Source organism: Rattus norvegicus, chromosome X, assembly GCF_021556685.1.
Source record: "Rattus norvegicus strain SHRSP/BbbUtx chromosome X, alternate assembly SHRSP_T2T, whole genome shotgun sequence".
Classification (NCBI taxonomy): domain Eukaryota; kingdom Metazoa; phylum Chordata; class Mammalia; order Rodentia; family Muridae; genus Rattus; species Rattus norvegicus.
In genome coordinates, this window is record NC_141554.1 from 18,421,867 (window position 1) to 18,443,297 (window position 21,431).

The window sequence follows — 21,431 nt, forward strand, 5'->3', positions numbered from 1 at the left end:
AGAAAGAAGCCACATGGACTCCAAGAAGAATATCTGTAAGACATGATAGCACTTGGAAAGCTTCATGGCAACGAGCAGGGGCATTTAATCTAAGCTTTGTTGGTTGAAGGAACCACTTAAGAGTCATATGAAAGACATAAATATCTCCCTCCCCCACTCCCTTATAAACACACACAAGCACAAATTCATATATGAAATATCAAACACACTATTTCAAGAAACTGACAAGTTGCGTGGAGCCACTGATAGGTCCTGAGCTAAGCTACAAAAATTATAAGACATGCTCAAATAATGGGAGTTATGATAAGAATTTTTTTGTCACTTTTAGAAAGAACTGTAAAATCTGCAACATTTCCCTAGAAAATGGTCTTTCTTATCTGTCTCTTACTAGGCATTCTCACATTACGCCTGCAATTACAGTCAGTCCAATAGCCTCAAGTGACACTGAGGACCCAGACACTTCTTCATGATCAATTCTGGTGGGTTTCTTCCCAATCCCATTTAAACTGAAAACTCTCTGTAGTCTAATTAGGTCAATCAATGCCTCAGAGACATTCTCTTGAATTAAAAATTACCCAAGACCATGGAATATGCCAGATTTATTGAAGATTTTTATCCGAAAGACTGCATTTTCAGAAACAGTAAAAGCATGAAAGATCCGTATTCAGTAATAGAGCTCTTTGCCATACTGGAACCATTCTTCAGGTGGAGCAGAGGAAAAGGTAACATTAGGATGACAGGCAAACTCAATGCTACATGCCTGTGACATCCGTAATTCACCGTGGTTTTTGACAATTTAGTTTTCTACACCTCACTTTTCTTATCTAGGCAGTGGGTACATGCTATTTTCCTCATAAGATTGAAGGAGTTAAAATGACAAGTGAGAGTGACAGGCATATTCCTCTTACCTTTATTGCATTTCGGTTCTAAATCTTAATTATCATAGCATAGCGGTCATATCCTGAGTCAACCCACATTGAATAGGACAGAAAGAAAGAAAGAAAGAAAGAAAGAAAGAAAGAAAGAAAGAAAGAAAGAAAGAAAGAAAGAAAGAAAGAAAGAGAGAGAGAGAGAGAGAGAAAGAGAGAAAGAGAGAAAGAGAGAAAGAAAAATAAATGAAAAGAGAAAAAATTCAGGTTCAAGACATTTTGAAATTGAATGTCAAGGGCTCAAGGGCTCTTATTGGCATCTGGGAAAGAAGTCAAAAGCACCGCTACAGTTGGGGCATACTCACTGGTTCTATTCGTTTCAGCATCCCAGTAAATCCATGGACAATGAGAAAGGTGTCTGCCTCTGTACAGTGTGCGAGGAAGTGCACAGCGCAGGTGCTGAGAAGGCTGGAGTGTTTAATTCAGTTCTGCTGCCAATTCAGTATGAAGTTGCAAAATTTCCTTGATCCTTCTGGACGTCCACTTCTTTGTCTAATACAACAACATGTTTTCACGAAATTATGTTTCCAGGCTCTTAGGTTCCAGTTACCCCAAGAAGCCTCTGTCCTTCTTATAGTGGTGTGTAAACTCTCCTGAAAGGCTCATTGCATATAACAGAGGCCAAGAAAATCTGCGTTTGGGAGAAGAGAGGCTGAAAAGGAGAGCCAACAGGAACGCAAATTTTTCACAAAGGCAAACAGTAATAATGGGGTGGGATTTATCATTGGCTCTCCCCAAGAGAGCAGTTACTTGGATTTGGTCTCTAGTTGTCCATCTGTCTGTCTATTTGTTCTCTCTGTCTCTCTCTCTCTCTGCGTGTGTACGTGTTATTTATTTTAGTAAATGTATGAAGATCTCCTGCACCAATCATTTAATTCCTTTATTTAAAGTGTTCAACTCAACACTTTTTTCATGGATCTAGAGCTGTGCAGGTATCATCACAATGCATTTAGAAAAGCCTCACCACCTCAAAAAGCAACAGAAATGTCGCACATTTATAAACGTGCAACTTTCCCATCTGAGTTGGAGGCCACAAAGTACTACATACTGAGGTCCCAGTCAGCCTGTGATACATAGCAAGAGACTATCTCAAGGTAAAAATAAACTCCACACTCTTTGGGTAAACCCTTATTACACCATCTCCTCTGCTAGATCTAAGCAACGAAACATCTGTCATCTCAATTTGTTAATTTGGGTCATTTCACATAATGCTAATCATATTTGGTCATTTGTATCTGGCCCTTTTCTGTTGTCAGAATCTTCCTCAAGTTTCTGATATTAAATTATATACCAGTACCCCATTCCTGTAAATGGATGAGTAGTATTCCCTTATGTACATAATTCATATTAGATTTATCCATTTATCTATTGGCAGGTATTCGGGTTATTTACAATTTGGGGTGTTTGTCAATAATTCTGTAATGGATATTTGCATAGAACTTTGTATGGACAAATCATTTTGGAGACCTGTTTTACAGCAAAAATTCTAGCACCTGGACAGAATCAAATATAACCATTGCCCTCAAGAAAATCACAATCTGACTGGGAATGTAGCTTATTTGTACAATGCTTTCCTATCATGAGTTTGATCAGAAGCCCTGGCAAAATAAGAGAAAAGAATGAAGAAGAATAAAAGAAGAAAAAGGAAAAGAAGTCCGCATTCTTTTAAGGAAGCCAGGTGTGTTTCTGAAAAGTTGAGGTAATGTGATGTGATATGTGTCACATGATAGGTTATGCAGAGAGGCAGAAGAGCTGAAACTTTAAGCAAGATTGCTTTTAGGCATAAAAGAGGGAGAGCATCACAGGTTATGGATCCTGCAGGTGCAAAGGTGCAGGGTCCTCGAAGAGAATGCCGTGTCCAGGCACTTGGCAATGATATCAATGGCATTTAAGGTTCTCTGACACTTGGCTATGTATGGAGAAATGTTTATTCCAAGTACAACTCAGTTGCTTCCCACAGTACCATTTGGTTTGGGTTTTGAGACAAGGTCTTGCAATATAGGCCAGGCTGATGTGGAGATGGAATTCTCTACCTCTCGAGTGCTAGGATCACAGGTATGCATCACCAAGCCCAACTTTCACAGGAACTGCATTGCTAGTATCCACTCTCCCATTTCCTAGATATGTAGCTTCCTTCCAACTAGTAAGACCCTAAATTCAAATGAAGTGGTTCGGAGGTCAAGACCTATCATCTGAGCTGTACTTAGGGCTGCCAGATTGAATTCTCAAGTTGTCCCGGTGGCTGACCACAGAGTATGAGAAGGGGCACAGTAGGAGATGATATTGGAAGGGGAGGCAGGTAAGCCCATAGGAAGTAATCCCAATTCCACAAGTGAAAGGGAGTCATAGAGTTCACACAGAAGGCAATGACAGGGGTGAGATTCTCCCTTTAGAAAGACAGTGGCAACAGCCACAGAGTTGATTGAAAGCAAGGCAAGACCACAGTTTGCTTTTACCATTAATCACTGGAAAACAAATGACGATCCTTGCTACCCTCTCCTACACAACATGCTCGTTACAGGTGTGAAATTGCAAAGGGCATTGCTTATGGTTCCTTGCATGCAGTCTCTTCTGAAGAATGCCACAGCCAAAGCTTTATAGAGGTAGTCCTTATTTCCTCTCTCCACTTCCCCTATCATAGAACTGAGACTGCTCCCAGCGAATCAGAACAAGGAGTTACACTGGATGTAGCCATGGCAAAACAAGAATTCTAGGAATACAAAGCACACAAGCACATAGAGAGAATGTATACTGACAAAAAGGAGTGAATAAAAAATTTATGTAACAGATGACTATCTGATTGGTTTTCTACCATGTTGTCTTAGTCAGGGTTTGTGTTCCTGCACAAAACATCATGACCAAAAAACAGGTTGGAAAGGAAAGGTTTATTCAGCTTACACTTCCACATTGCTGTTAATCACCAAAGGAAGTCAGGACAGGAACTCACACAGGGCAGAAACTGGAGGCAGGAGCTAATGCAGAGGCCATAGAGGGGTTCTGCTTATTGGCTTGCTCCACATGGGTTGCTCAGCCTGCTTTCTTATAGAACCCAGGACCACCAGCCTGGGGATGGCACCACCCACATTGGGCTGGGCCCTCCCCCCTTGATTTCTAATTGAGAAAATGCCTTACAGCTAGGTCTTATGGAGGCATTTCCTCAAGGGAGGCTCCTTTCTCTGTGATAATTCCAGTTCATGTCAAATTGACACACAAAACCAGCCAGTACACATGTATACATAATTAAATGTATATTTATTATACAGTTTATATTAAAATTAAATATAGCTGGCCTTCAACACATCAACAGCTTGCTGAATGCTTATCCCTGTTTTCTTATCTTTATCCTTGAGTGCGCATTCTAGCTCCCATCCCCTCACTGACCTCTAATAGAAACCAGGAGGAGAATAGAATGTGCCTTATTTGAGGCCCATAGAAAAACCTGCTTTCTGTGTCTTAAAATCAAGGTTGTTTTAGGCAAGGTAGAGGATGACCCTTAAGCCAGCAAATCCTTGAAATCCTTTTATGAAGCTACTGGGATTGTTTCCACTGCCCAGGGGGAAAAACCAAGAGAATAAAGGCCAAGTAGAATGACCAACTGTATTCTAAATTTTGCTGGTAAAACACAAGATTTTCCAGGGCAAATCCCACCTCACCTTCTCCCCAGATCGTTCATGTTTTTCTGTGTTTCCTATGCTGTGAGATGGTGCTTGCTTCAGCAACTGTATGCTTTGTGAACATGTACACGGAGTCTTGGTATTTCACTGGGACAATGGTAGATTATTTTCTATAAATATCTACTGAATAAATAAGTGCTGGGCATGTCCCTTGGAATATTTACTAAAGCATAAACAGATAGATAATGGATAGATAGATAGATAGATAGATAGATAGATACATAGATAGATACATAGATAGATACATAGATACATAGATACATAGATACATAGATACATAGATACATAGATACATAGAGTTATGGGTATCACCAAATAGGTGTGTGTTTGTGTGTGTGTGTGTGTGTGTGTGTGTGTGTGTGTGTGTGTGTGTGTGTGTTGCTTTTCAATGTCTTTTGTTTTCAAAGTCTTTTCTGTGCTCTGAGTTAATCTATTTCGGAAGATAGCTAAAATCAAAAGCTGACTTTTACAAAGTGTTTGCTATGTGTCAGGAAATATTCTAGGCTCTTCACATGCATTAATTCTTATTTCTCTAGCAACTCTTTGTGGAAAACACTATCTTGTCTATTTTACAGATGAAGAAGTTGAGACACGGAGAAATAGAGTTCGCTCAACCATTTAGTGCTTCTAAGCAAAAGATTGTAGATCTAAATACAGGCTTGAATCTTAAATTCTGTCTCTTGCACCTGAATTCTTAAAAATATAACGATAACTTCAAAAAGTTGAATGAGAAATGTATCCTCATCTTAATTAGAATTGAGTTTCCCTGGAGAGAAGCTGACCAACTTACCTTTTAGGCCTTGGTAACATGACTGTTTCAAGTATAACCTAACTACAACAGAGTTGCCTTCAAGCCAGTCTGTCTTGGCATTGTGAAATAGCCAAAAGAAATAAAGCTCTAATTACCAATTACCATTAAAAACATTGATTGTCTCTTGAGATTATGTTGATGAGATGGATTGTACCATGAAATATACAAGAAGACTAATTCCAACCTGATAAATCTAATTTATATACTGTGTTCTTGAAAATCTGCCTGTTTCCTTTTTCATACCCTACTGCTAGTATTCTATCCCCTATCTTTACATTCATCTTCTTCTCCTTACCTCTTCTTCACTCACTAATAATTAAGTCACTTCCCTTTCAACCCTTCCTTACCCTAACCATGTGATAGAGGCCCCAGTTGCCAAATAAGCAATAGCTTCTTCCCCTATAAGAAACCAAAAGCAAGACAAATTAAAATCAGTCTTAATTAGATTAGCATGGGAGTCCTGAAGAGTAGACCTTAAAGGGAGTCCATGGTCTCTCACATGTTGAAAGTCTAGTCAGTGGGGGGTATCGTGGGGGTTTATGGGTACAGTTTTGAGGGTGTATTACTAAAGCTGTCCTGAGTGGATTCTAGATATCAGAATGTATTATCTACCATGAGATGCAAGGCACTGGCACTTGAAAAAAAAATTCTTTGGAACTGTACAGGTTGTATTTATAGATTTAGACACACACACACACACACACACACACACACACACACACACACACGAGCATGTGCCACATACAATTTCTAGAAGGAACACAGAGGGTTGAGCACATGGGAGGGACTAAAGGAAGGAAAGGGGAGGTGGGGATGGCGTAATTACATTTCAATTTTTGAAAATAATAAAAATACTAAATTATTTTTAAAAAATAAAAGAACACTCTTGGGATTCAGAGATTGCTGCCCCGGACCTCCAGTGCCTTCCAAAGGATGCAGTACAGGAGAGAAAAATGCCAAGTCACTGGGAAGTGGTTTATTCCAGCTATCTTTTCTTAAGATGGGTTCAGTTGTTGGAACAGGGGAAATTTTCTTTTGCTTTGTCAAACAAGAATGATATGAAGGTTATATTAAAAGCACAGGTAAGGTAAATCTCATCATCTAGCCTCATTTTAACTTGCCCTCCACTTTCATCAGTCAAGTTAATTACAGTCTGTTTTCTGCAATCAGCTATCTCTCATTTCTTTTAAAGAAATCGTTTAAATGAGTTTTTCATCAGGTCTCAGATTTCCATCACCAAAGCCATTGCATCATAAGAGTTCAGGGCAGAGTAACCTAAGAGTTCAGTTGGCTCAGTGTCTGCGTTTAGATGAAGATGTTTAAATGTCAAGAAGATAAAGCAGTGGTTTCCAGGACCAGAAATGGAACTGGTTTAAGAGCAGCAAGCCTTCAAGTTCTCCTTTAAATGCTCCCATTTTCACTTCTGTTCTTAAAGTTTAGTGGTCCCTTTGCTTTATAATTCCCTTACATACATAACATAGGATGCTACATGCAGATACCCAGTGTTTTCAACAGAGGCAAAAAAAAAAAAAAAAAAAAAAAAAAGAAGCTACAGGGGAAAGAACCACTCTGTACAGAGGGCAGCAGATGGTGTCTGAAATATACCTTCAGAGTTGGGGACATTAGGGTGATAATTGAGCAACTGTCTGGACAAACCTTATCAAGAGAACCCAACCTCTTCACACCTCCAGTCAATAGTTGGCAAATGGGATGAACTCATGGTGGTTGTACCTTTCAAGTAAGTTTACTTCTCTTGTACATTCTTTCCCCCACAGAACATTTCACATCCTTTTCACACACTAATCCATCACCTGACACTATTGATACTAATAAGACTACTGATACCTCTTCAATGTGTTGTTCTTTGAGCAGCTTCCTTTATTCCATTTCATCGGCGAATAAAGAAAACTCCAGATTTTGGGAGTGTCATTTTGCTAGGTCATCTAGCACACGCCATCCTCCTCTTGTTTTTTTCCTTCACAGATGTCTTTCTGCAATACCTTCCCACTCCAAACCAGACACATTTTAAACAGCACTTTCATCATTTCATCATAGCCAGCAATGTATAAAGTAAGCAGAGATGTGTGATAGGAAACTTTTCCTTTCTCGCTTCCAGAAGTTTTTGTTTTAAAGACCCACATGGTTTCCAGAAAACAGTTCAGCATGTGTTTATTGCTAAGATTATCTCCTTGGAGCTAAAAAATCACTTGTGTCAATTTACTGCAAGTAAACTCCGTATTAGAAGCCACTGTTGTGTGTCTTGATTTTAAGTTTTGGCTTGAGCCATTATCCCAAATTTTAGAAGTTAAGTAACGCTTGTATTATCTGGTAGTTTCTGTGGGTGAAGAATCTGGGGGCACTTTTGTTAGGTCCCGTGTCTTGGGCCTCTCGAAAGCTGCAGTTGAGGTTTTGATTGGCAGAGGCCTCAGGCACGGCACAAGGTTCAACTAGAGAAAAATTCATTTGCAAACTCACTGATAACAGTGCCTGTCAGGCTTCTACTTCCTCTCAGGCTTAATGGGGGAGGCAGGGCTCAGTTCCTGATTGTCGTTCAGAAGAGGCTAACTGCATTTCTAACATATAGCTTGTTTCAAAAAAGCCACCAAGGACTCTCCATAGCTACTCTTCTGTAGGGTAATCATGGGCCTGTGGTCTGTGCCATCTCGAAGAATGGAATTCTACAGATGTGACTTTAAGGGTGGGAAGCATTGGTATTTAGAAATCTGGCTGGCAAAATATGCTTCCAATACTACATTTCACTATGTAAACTGGGCCTTAAACATTGCTTCTCTGTACTCTGAACTGTTTCATAATACTTGAAACCATGGAAGCTTAACAAATATAGACTTAAATTCAGGTAACTCTGGCTGATGTAACAACACGCACCCCCAACACACACGTATTTTATTGCTTCCAGGCAAGGAAACTTATCTATTGTTAGCACAACCATACTACATGGATGCTTCTAATTTGTTGAGTCTGAAAACTCAACCAATATGATGATTATGAAGCAAGGCTGATAGGAAGTTCAAGCTAATAGCAGAAACAATAAAGAACCAAATTGTTCCAGCTCTACTTTGAGCTGAATGCAGAAATGAGTGACTTCAGCCCAAAACAAAACAAAGCAAAACAAACAAACAAAAATAATACAGAGATAAATCCCTACCCAGTTAACTCCAACCAACGCAATAAGCATGCAATACAATAAATACTGCTGCTTAAGGTATGAAGTTTCACAGTGGCTTATGTAGCAATAGACGATCTAAAGCTATCTTATTCTGTTCCCTTTATTCTGTCTTCTTCACAGTTTTAGAATACTTTCTTAGACAAAATTGAGGTGGAAGTACTTGAGATTTTTAAAATATAGATGAAATATATTGTATTAGCCAAATTACCATAACTGGAACAAAATGCCCAACATAATTAGCTCACAAAGAATAAAGGTCTATTTAGGCTCATAGCCTTGGAAATTCCAGACACGTGATCAGATAGACCCATCTTTGATCAGATAACCTATCTTTGGCCACAAGGGGATAGTACTCCATGCAGATGGTAGGAAGTACATGGCGGGTTAAAATTTCCATTTCATGGTCCAGAAGAAGGGGAGTGTGAGGAGGAGGAGCGAAAAGAGGGGCATAAACTAGAAAAAGATGATGAAGAACAATAACAATGAAAATAAAAAGAACAAAAAGAGGGAGAGCCTAGGTTCACCCTATCTCCTTTGGGGACACACTTCCAATTCTCTTAGGACATTTCGTTAGACCCTAGCTTCTAAATATTCTACCATGTCTCAATGTTCTGTCTTTAGAACAAAGTCTTTGACCCACAGGGCTTTAAGGGATATTCAATATCTAAACCACAACATACATCGCAGTATGTGCTAGTGGAGATTTGTCTCTACAACCTCTCAGTTCTGGAAGCTGTGTTAGACTTCCTATGTGTATAGATATTTGGTCATTCAAAGATTTCTGACATGGTTGAAGACTGGTAGTTTTGTAAACAACCCAAGCTGTTTAGCATTGAGAAGGATAATAAATTTGAAAGGGTGGTTTTTCAGATGGCATATGATCTCAAACCAGGATATAAGTCAGGTATAGAATTATAGTCTTTTAGGATAGGTGACAAGCTACTTTAGGTAATGGACAAAATTGATGGACTGGGTGTTGCGTGTCAAATGTTTTATCAATTGTAGAATGGTAATAATTGTACTGAATTTATATATAAGTGAAAAGGCCTTTTAACTGGACAAAAAGGGGGAAATGTTGTGGTTTGCCCTGGAGTTACCTGTATTTTGATGCTAATTTCACTGACCCAAGGAAAGTTGCCTAGTCACTTACTCAGGACTCAGTTGACTTCACCGGAACCTTCTCTCCATTGAATTTGTAAACTACAGGTGAGAGGCAGGTACAGGATAGAAGGAGGCCTGTCATTGGAGGAGAAGGAAGGATGGGTGGGAGAGAAGTTTGAAGGAAGAGGAGGAGACTGGAAAGGAAGGGAGAAGAGACAGGAGGGAGAGGGCGAGAAGCCATGGCAGGTGACATTAAGATTCCGCTGTGTATTTACAGGTTGTTATTAATGTTCTTAAGGGATGGGTGGTACTGGGCTTTGTATGTTTAGGTGGGCAATTATATCTTACCAATTGAGTAAAAAAAAGGTATCAAGAGCAATTGCAATATTTCCTTCTAGAAGTTATAACTAATGATAAATTAATAAAGAAATTCTAGGTGTGGGTTGTTCCTTTTTTAAAAGTTGAAAATAACTTGTTGCACAATGTATTCTCTTCACATTTTGCTTTCTCCCATCCCCTTCAGATCCTCCCCAGCTCCCCAATCATCCAATCTCATACCTTTTCCCTCTCTTTAAAAAACAAACAAGCCCACTTTCTCTTCTATTAGTTTCAGTGTATGTGGTTTTATGTGGAGGTCCTTGATCCACTTCGACTTGAGATTTGTACAAGTAAATAAGAATGGATCAATTTGCATTCTTCTACATGCTGACCTCCAGTTGAACCAGCACTTCTGACACACAGGCCTATATGGTCAAGCCACTGTCAGAAATAGCAGAACAAGGTAACACAAGAGACAACCTGATGGCGAGAGGCAAGTGCAGGAACCCAAGCAACAAAAACCAAGACTACATGGCATCATCAAAGACCAATTCTCCCACCAAAGCAAACACTGAATATCCAAACACACCAGAAAAGCAAGATCTAGATTTAAAATCACATTTGATCATGATGATGGAGGACTTTAAGAAAGACAAAAAGAAGTCCCTTAGAGAAATGCAGGAAAACACAAGTAAACAAGTAGAAGCACTTAGAGAGGAAACACAAAAATCCCTGAAAGAATTACAGGAAAACACACTCAAACAGGTGACAGACTTGAAAATGGAAATAGAAACAATAAAGAAAGCACAAAGGGAGACAACCCTGGATATCGAAAACCAAAGGAAGAGACGAGGAGCGAGGAGCCGTAGACATAAGCATCACCAACAGAATACAAGAGATAGAAGAGAGAATCTCAGGGGCAGAAGATACCATAGAAAGCATCGACACAAGTGTCAAAGAAAATGTAAAATGCAAAAAGCTCCTAGTGCAAAACATACAGGAAATCCAGGACAAAATGAGAAGATCAAACCTAAGGATAATAGGTATAGAAGAAAGTGAAGACTCCCAATTTAAGGGCCAGTAAATATATTCAACAAAATCATAGAAGAAAACTTCCCTAACCTAAAGAAAGAGATGCCCATAATCATACAAGAAGCCTACAGAACTCCAAACAGATTGGACCAGAAGAGAAATTTTTCCCATCACATAATAGTTAAAGTACCAAATGCACAAAACAAAGAAAGAATATTAAAAGCAGTAAGGGAAAAGGATCAAGTGACATACAAAGGCAGACCTATAAGAAACACACCAGACTTTTCACCAGAGTCTATGAAAGCCAGAAGATCCTGGACAGATGTCATACAGACCCTAAGAGAACACAAATGTCAGCCCAAATTACTGTATCCAGCAAAACTTTCAATCAACATAGATGGAGAAACCAAGATATTCCATGACAAAACCAAATTTACACAATATCTTTCTTCAAATCAAGTCATACAAAGGATAATATAAGGAAAACTCCAACACAAGGAGAGAAACTACACCATCAGAAAACAAGAATATAATATCCTTCCAATGAAACCAAAAGAGAGACAAACAAATATAATTCCACCTCTAACAAACAAAATAATAGGAAGCAACAATCACTATTCCTTAATATCTCTCAACATCAACAGACTCAATTCCCCAATAAAAAGACATAGACTAACAGAATGGATATGTAAAGAGGACCGAGCATTTTGCTGCATGAAGAAAACACACCTCAGAGACAGATACTACATCAGAGTAAATGGCTAGAAAACAATTTTACAAGCAAATGGCCCAAAGAAACAAGCTGGAGTTGCCATTGTAATATCAAATAAAATTGACTTTCAAACAAGAATCATTAAAAAAGATAAGTAAGGATACTTCATATTCATCAAAGGAAAAATTCACCAAGATGAACTCTCAATCATAAATATCTATGCTCCAAATACAACTCACCTACATTCATAAAAGAAACCTTACTAAAGCTCAAAGCACACATTGCACCTCGCATGATAATAGTAGGAGATTTCAACACCCCACTCTCATCACTGGACAGATCATGGAAATAGAAATTGCACAGAAATGTAGAGAAACTAACAGAAGTTAAGAACCAATTGGATTTAACAGGTATTTACAGAACATTCCATCCTAAAACAAAAGGATATGGCTTCTTCTCAGCACCTCATGGAACCTTCTCCAAAATTGACCATATAATCAGTCACAAAATAGGCCTCAACAGATACATGAAGATAGAAATATTCTCATGCATCCTATCAGATCAGCATGCACTAAGACTGGTCTTCAATAACAACAATAATGACAGAAAGCCCACATATAAATGGAAGTTGAAAAATGCACTACTCAATGACAACTTGGTCAAAGAAGAAATAAAGAAAGAAATTAAAGACTTTTTAGAATTTAATGAAAATGAAGATACAACATTCCCAAACTTGTGGGACACAATGAAAGCCATGCTAAGCGGAAAACTCATAGCTCTGAGTGCCTCCAAAAAGAAACAGGAGAGCGCATATGTCAGCAGCTTGACAGCACACCTTAAAGTTCTAGAACAAAAAGAAATAAATAAACCCAAGAGGGGTAGAAGGCAGGAAATAATCAAACTCAGAGTTGAAATCAACCAAGTAGGAATGAAAAGGACTATACAAAGAATCAACAAAAGCAGGAGCTGGTTCGTTGAGAAAATCAATAAGATAGATAAACCCTTAGCCAGATTAACCAGAGGTCACAGAAAGTGTATCCAAATTAAGAAAATCAGAAATGAAAAGGGAGACATAACAACAGAATCTGAAGAAATGAAAAAAAATCATCAGATACTACTACAAAAGCCTATATTCAATAAAAATGGAAAATCTGGAGGAAACGGACAATTTTCTAGACAGATACCAGGTACCGAAGTTAAATCAGGAACAAATAAATCATCTAAAAAACCGCATAGCTCCTAGAAAAAAAAAAATAGAAGCAGTTACTAAAAGTCTCCCAACCAAAAAGAGCCCAGGTCCACATGGGTTCAGTGCAGAATTCTATCAGACCTTCATAGAAGACCTCATACCAATACTGACCAAACTATTCCACAAAATTGAAACAGACAGAGCACTACCAAATTCCTTCTGTGAAGCCACAATTACTTTTATACCAAAACCACACAAAGACCCAACAAAGAAAGAGAACTTCAGATCAATTTCCCTCATGAATATTGACGAAAAAATTCTCAATAAAATTCTTACAAACTGAATCCAAGAACACATCAAAACGATCATCCATCGTGATTAGTAAGCTTCATCCCAGGGATGCAGGATAGTTTAATATATGAAAATCCATCAATGTAATCCACTATATAAACAAACTCAAAGATAAGAACCACATGGTCATTTCAGTAGATGCTAAGAAAGCATTTGACAAAATTCAACACCCCTTCATGATAAAAGTCCTGGAAAGATCAGGATTTCAAGGCCCATATCTAAACAAAGTAAAAGCAATACACAGCAAACCAGTAGCTAACATCAAACTAAATGGAGAGAAACTTGAAGCAATCCCACTAAAATCAGGGACTAGACAAGGCTGCCCACTCTCTCCCTACTTAGTCAATATAGTACACGAAGTCCTAGCCAGAGCAATCAGACAGCGAAAGGAGGTCAAAGGGATACAAATTAAAAGGGAAGAATCCAAAATATCACTATTTTGCAGAAGATATGATAGTGTACTTAAGCTACTCCAAAAGTTCCACCAGAGAACTACTTAACCTGATAAATAACTTCAGCAAAGTATCGGGGTACAAAATTAACTCAAAGAAATCAGTAGCCTTCCTCTATTCAAAGGACAAACAGGCTGAGAAAGAAATTAAGGAAATGACACCCTTCACAATAGTCTCAAATAACATAAAATATCTTGGTGTGACTTTAACCAAGCAAGTGAAAGATCTGTATGACAAGAACTTCAAATCTCTTAAGAAAGAAATTGAGGAAGATCTCAGAAGATGGAAAGATCTTCCCTGCTCATGGATTGGCAGGTTTAATATAGAAAAGATGGCCATTTTGCCAAAAGCAATCTACAGATTCAATGCAATCCCCATCGAATTTCCTATTAAATTCTTTATAGAGATAGAAAGAGCAATTTGCAAATTCATTTGGAATAACAAAAACCCCAGGATACTTAACAATAAAAGAACTTCTGGGGGAATCACTATCCCTGACTTCAAGCCAGTATTGCAGAGCAATGGTCATAAAAACTGTATGGTATTGGTACCGAGACAGGCAGGTAGATCAGTGGAACAGAATTGAAGACCTAGAAATGAACCCACACACCTATAACCACTTGTTCTTTGACAAAGGAGCTAAAACCATCCAATTGAAGAAAGATAGAATTTTCAACAAATGGTGCTGGTTCAAATGGAGGTCAGCATGTAGAAGAATGCAAATCGATCCATTCTTATCACCATGTACAAAGCTTAAGTCCAAGTGGATCAAGGACCTCCATATCAAACCAGATACACTCAAACTAATAGAAGAAAAAGTAGGAAAGAGTCTCGAACACATGGGCACTATGGAAAATTTTCTGAACCAAACACCAATGTCTTGTGCTCTAAGATCAAGAATCAACAAATGGGACCTCATAAAACTACAAAACTTCTGTAAGGCAAAGGACACTGTTGTTAGGACAAAACAGCAACCAACAGATTGGGAAAAGATCTTTACCAATCCTACAACTGATAGAGGGCTTATATCCAAAATATACAAAGAACTCATGAAGTTAGACTTCAGAGAGCCAAATCACCCTGTTAAAAATGGGGTACAGAGATAAACAAAACATTCTCAGCTGAGGATTATTGAATGGCCAAAAAGTGCCTAGAGAAATGTTCAGCATCCTTAGTCATCAGGGAAATGCAAATCAAAACAACCCTGAGATTCCACCTCACACCAGTCTGAATGGCTAAAATCAGAAACTCAGGTGATAGCAGATGCTGGCGAGGATGTGGAGAAAGAGTAACACTCCTCCATTGTTGGTGGGATTGCAAACTGGTACAACCACTCTGGAAATCAGTGTGGAGTTTCCTCAGAAAATTGGACATCCCACAACCTGAGGACCCAGCTCTACCTCTCCTGGGCATACACCCAAAAGATGCTCTAACATATAACAGAGACACATGCTCCACTATGTTCATCGCAGCCTTATTTATAATAGCCAGAAGCTGGAAAGAAACTAGATGTCGTTCAACAGGGGAATGGATTCAAAAAATGTGGTACATCTATACAACGTAGTACTACTCAGCTATCAAAAACAATGACTTCATAAAATTCATAGGCAAATGGAATGAACTAGAAAATATCCTGAGTGAGGTAACCCAATCACAGGAAAACACACATGGTATGCACTCATTGATAAGTGGATATTAGATCAAAAGCTTGAATTACCCAAGATGCAATCCACAAACCACAGGAAGCTCAAGAAGAAGGATTAATAAAATGTGGTTGCTCCCACTCCTTTGTAAAAGTGAAGAAATATCCATAGGAGTGGATATAGAAGCAAAGTTTAGAGCTGCGACTGAAGGAATGTCCATTCAGAGCCTGCCCCACATGTGGCCCATATATATACAGCCACCAGAACTAGGTAAGATTGATGAAGCTAAAAAATGCATGCAGAAAGGGACCAGATACAGATCTCTCCTGAAATTGGACATCCAGATCATGTCCAATACAGAGGTCAATGCCAGCAGCAAACCACTGAACTGAGAATAGGACCCCTGTTGAAGGAATCAGAGAAAGAACTGGAAGAGCTTGAAGGGGCTCGAGACCCCATATGAACAACAATGCCAACCAACCAGAGCTTCCAGGGACTAAGCTACTACGCAAAGACTATACATGGACTGACCCTGGGCTCCAACTGCATATGTAGCAGAGAATAGCCTTTTGGGGGCACCAGTGGAAGGGGAAACTGTTGGTCCTGCCAAGGTTGGACCCCCAGTGCACGGGAATATGGGGGAGGGCAACAAGGGGAATGTGTATGGGTAATACCCGTATGGAGGGGGGAAGGAATGGGGGCTTATGGACAGAAAACTGGGAAGGGGAATAACCTTTGAAATGTAAGTAAAGAAATATATAATAAAAATTTTTAAAAATCTCTTTACTTAAGTATAGTATTCATACAGCAAAGTGAATCAACCATAAATAAAATTCTTTTCTAAGTGCAAAAGTTACCTGTACTTAAAGACTTCTAGGAACTGAGGATCAAAAAGAATTTCTCCTTGAAGATTTACAAGTGGAAATTGCAACACTTACGGTTAGATGGCAATGGGTTGGGGGCTGAACTCATTAAACTGAATGTTAAATATTGATCATTGGCACTCAAGTATTCCTCTCATATAGTCTTCTCTTCAACAGTTTAGATTTTATTCATGGTCACTTAGAGTCAATAATGTACCACAATTAGCTACGTTTTCTATCTGAAATATTCTTCTGGTTTTGTTGTTTCAAAAGAAGACCTGCATTGTATTTATGACTAAACAGCTCTCATTGTTTGTGACTTAGTTACAGACACTTTACATGGTTTTATTTTGTTTGTTTTGGTTTGTTTTTTAGAAATGGCATTCTTGGCCAGGCAGAGGTGGTGCTCACCTTTAATCACAGCACAAGGGAAGCAGAGGCAGGTGAATCTATGTGAGTTCAAGGCCAGCTTGGTCTACAGAGTCAGTTCCAGGACAGCCTACACAGAGAAACCCTGTCTTGAGAAAACATAAAAGGGGAGGATGAGGCAGGGGAGAGAAGGGAAAGAAAGGAAGGAAAGAAGAAAATGGCAGGCTTACTTACACCTCTGTTTTTGTTAAATTTTGTTTTATGATTTTTTTATTGTTTGAGAATTTCATACATGCATATAATGTAGTTTGATTAAATTCAATCTCTCCTCCCTTGTTTCCAATTCCTCCCAATTCCACCTCCTACTGTTTTTTGTACCCAACTTCATAAGAGGAAAACGGACTCTTCCTACCCTAGCTACGATCAGTCTACAATATCTTCTCAGCTAGAGGTGGAATTTCAGAAGCCCCTTCCCCATCCATGCTGAGATTTTGGTTGGTTTGATCTTTCACAGGTCTTGTGTATCTCTCTCTGTCTCCTTCAAAGAGACATTCTCTAATAAGGGTTGTAAGATGGATTAACCCCTGGGTCTAAAGATGAGAACTCAGGAAGTTCATCACTATGGCCATCCAACAGAATAATATTAGTGGGCTCTCCTTAGTAGTATTGGGTTGTGACCAGATGGCCTTCTGACTTAGGTAGCCAAAGGAATGGGCATAGTTGATGGTACTAATGTGAGCTCCATCTTGTGGAACAGACACTTAAAAAGTGGTTGTTTACTCCTATAATATTGGTGCAACTCTTGTACCATTGGGGAGATCTTGATGATTCAGTTATTATCACAGCTTGCGAAGTCCACAGCTGAGTAGTTGTTGATTGCCTCCCCCTCTCCCTACCCCTATGCCCCACACAGTATTGAATAGAATCTTCCATCACTGTGAACACTAGTCAGTAGAGATGAAACTTCCAGGTCAGTACTACCTTGATTTCCCTATGCTCTATGACTAACGTAAGTAATGTTTTTAACAACAGAGTATTAGGTTCTTACCAACAAGTTCTAGAAGGTAGCCAAAATCAATGTCAACAACTCATTATGTTTGGGGTACTTATCAGAACCCTGAAATACTTTTTGATCAAAGTAGGCATATATAATTACATAAAATAACATAAACAAAGACTAACCATCACAGTAACTGGTATTTACAACATCATATAAGTAACAGAGTATAAGGTGCATATGGTATCTGTCCGACTATCCATAATTTCTTCTCATTCAGAAGTCACATACTTGTGGGATGATGTCACAGGTGAGGCATAGAAGGAGGCCTGTCATTGAATGAGAAGGAAGGATGGGTGGGAGAAAAGTTTGAAGGAAGAGGAGGAGACTGAAATGAAGAGAGAGGAAGAGAGGAGGAGGATGGCTGAGAAGCTGTGGCAGGACAATGGAGGCTGACGTAAAGATCTTGCTCTGTGTATTTACAGGTTGTTATCAATGTTCTTAAGGGATGGATGGTACCAGGCTTTGTATGTTTAAGTGGGCAATTATATCTTACCAATTAGATCTAAGATTGTTGTGTTGTATGTTCTTTTATGTGAGGGTTTGAGTGTAGGAAAGTGTGTGGCGGCTACAGACGCTGGGCCACCACAGCGGAGTTGGGATGTGTTTCTACCAAGATATCTAGCAGATATCTTGGGGCACAGCGGTGCAGGACCCAGTGAGGTAAAAGACCACAATACTCTTTTTATTTTTTATATTTTTACAACAACACATACTATTGTTCATATTTAGAAGCAACAGTTCATTACTTTATTGTTGCTGTGACTGGATACCCGATAGGAAGCAACTTAAAGGGGGAAGGGTCTGTTTTGACTAACAGTTTGGGGGTACCATCAGAGAAGGATTAATGGTAGAAACTTTAGACAGCTTTTCACTTTGCATTATCAGTCAAGAAGCAGAGAGAGAGAGAGAGAGAGAGAGAGAGAGAGAGAGAGAGAGACAGAGAGACAGAGAGACAGAGACAGAGACAGACAGACAGAGACAGAGAGATACAGAGAGACATGGAGACAGAGAGAGACAGAGTCAGAGAGACAGAGACAGACAGGGAGAGACAGAGACAGAGAGACATAGACAGGGTGCTAATTTTCTTAGTTCTTCTATTAAAATCACTCTGGAATTCCAGGGCATGGAACAGTGCTGCCCATATTCAGGATGGTTCTTTCCACATCTGTTAAACTCCTCTGGAAATTCTTTCAGGGACATGTTCAAAGGTCCATCTCCTTGGTGATTTTCAATCCTGTCATGCTGGCAATTTTACTTTCATCAAGGTAAACACTTAACGATTGATGTACTTTAGTATATTAATGCTGTATTTAAATAAAGGCAGTTTATGACACAGGAAACATAGCTACAGATAAATGTTACAGGCACTGTGTCCACAACAGATCCAGGCAACATCGAAGATGCCAAGTAATTCATTCAAAGTTAAAGAGAAAGGAAAATCACTGACATCACTGCTTTCGTGACGAGGGTGTGACTAGGGAACTTCTTCACTTGAACCAAGTGACAAGGGATTTGGGAGAACTAATTATTACCTGAATTGATCTCTCTGGCATTGTAGGGACATTATCAAGCTACCAGATTCCCTCATTGTGAAATATGAAGATCCAAATCTATAGTTCCCTTGAAAGCAGACAGAGGAGAGGTGGGTGCCATGGAAAGTAGCAACATTGCTAGTGCTGGAGTGGGCAGATATGGTACACAGATGTGGTCCCTGGAAGCAATGAGAACTGAGTTGTCTCAGCTAGGTTCTGTTCAAAAAGAAAATCAGCTTCACAAATCTCACCAAGTTCGACCTGAGACTTGTTAGTGAGAGATACCCAGCCATGCACACGAGACCCTTAAAGGTGCCAACATAAGAGTCAGCTTTGAGTGTTCTGTAGTAACAAGTTCCTTGCTTAGTAACATCTGCACCAGACTGGTGAAAGGCCCTATCTAGTTCTGTCTCCCTTTTCCTGTGTGTCAGCCATGGAAGGACTAAAAACTGGCAGCTAGATACAGGGATGGGAGAGGCAGGGAAGGAAATGAAAGGAAAAAGAAGAGACTACAGAGGACAGCACTTGTGCCACCCTCTCTGTCCCCTGTCCCAGTCAGAAGTTGACTTGCCCAGGGGTAAGGTGGAAAGGTGCTTAAGGTCAAATAAAAGATTGAAGTCTTCAGGTTAGACTGTATGAGGTATTTTATTTACTGAAACTAGATGACACTTGAGGCCAGAGGGGAATAAAAGCCTTCAGGGTCTGCCTGAGAGTTCATGCAGGAAGGAGAACATTCTGAGAAATCCTGTTGAACAAGACGATGGGGAACAGAGTGAGTTATCTTCCCACATCCCACAAATCAAAGACACTGTTGGCTTGTGACTCCAGGCAAGATGGCAGTCCATTTGATTTTAGATGGCAGTCTATTAGGGAACCAACTTGGTTCAATTTAATTGTTGAAATTAGTAGCCCTGGAAACATCCCCTTTCAAAGATTTTAGTGGAAACAACTCGTGGTGTTGCCTCATAGGCTCGCTTGATGACGTCTCTCTGTTAATACTGTCCCCATTTCTTCATTTGCACCTTCTCCACACACCAATCTGAGAGGACGAAGGAGTGGGCTTGTTTGAATGGCTCTGCAGCACTGAGGACTGGGGCAGGGAATAGAGAACCTCAGGAATGGCCTGCTGGGACCAGAAAGGCGATTTTCATAGACTCAGTCAAAACTTCCCGAACCTCTTGAAGAGACTGCCCCTTGGAGGGTGGGAGTAGGAGTAGGGACAGAAACCATCAAATGTCATTGAAACTGGGAGACTTTTTGGTACATTAAATAAAGTTTAGCAAGAATCTGGCTGTTAATTACTAATCTACTACCCAAGGACTTTCAAGGTTGATCAAAGGAAGAATGTTAATTGCAGATAAGGCCTTTCCCAAACACTCGGGTACTGCCTAGTGTGTGCACACTACTCAAAGACAGGAAGAGGCGATTTCAGTCAGAAAAACGCAATACTAGGTAGCACTCACCATGCTGGTTGCTTTGCACTTGGCTCATCCAGAACACACTTGCAGGAAGCAATTTAACCCTTACAGTAAATCCATGAGATATTAGTATTACCATTTTATGACAGAGGAAAGGTACCATAAGTTGATAAAGAAAATTCCAGCTTCTGTGTAGTATATACAGAGGGTTACCCTAATCAGGCACCCTAGCAACATTTGTACTGTTAACTCACTCTACCTGGAATTCAAATAATGCAGAAATATAATCTTGCTGCAGCATCAGTGATACTAAGGAAAACCATTACTTAGCCCTAGCCTCCTGCAGGTATGACTCTGCTAAGTGTTTCCTTGGATATACTCTCTCCTTCATCCTAGCCATATCCCATAGAAAATGCTCTATTTATTTTATTTTTTACTTGTTTTGTTGTTGTCATTTACCTTTTGGAAAAGTCTTACTATTCAACCCAGGATGGGTTCAAAGTTCAAATCACTCTACCCTAGCCTTTGGTATTAGAGGCATGCTTAGCCTTGAGGAAAATATTACACACTAGAAGATAGGTTCAGAAAGGCCAAAGGTCATCACATGACCCTGATCACATGACTTCTTTTTTCCCGTTTATTTGTGTGTATGCATGTGTGTGGTTTGCATGTGCAAATGTTGGTGTGCAAGGGTGCTCACCTACTATAGCACACAGGCACACAGAGGTCAGGGGTCAGCCTCAGGTGTCAGTTCTCACATTGCATCTTGTTTTTTGAGGCAGAATCTCTC

At 39.5% G+C, this 21,431-nt stretch overlaps 1 long non-coding RNA gene across 2 annotated transcripts in view; it reads left to right on the plus strand.

Annotated features, from left to right (window-relative positions):
• LOC147998146 (uncharacterized) overlaps positions 1-1,792 on the plus strand; it is a 36,467-nt gene extending 34,675 nt beyond the window's left edge. For both annotated transcript variants that reach the window (XR_015646478.1, XR_015646479.1), the window contains 2 exons: positions 392-479; positions 1,253-1,792. This is a non-coding gene — a long non-coding RNA (uncharacterized LOC147998146). The remainder of the gene's footprint in view (positions 1-391; positions 480-1,252) is intronic.
• Positions 1,793-21,431: the final 19,639 nt, after the last annotated feature.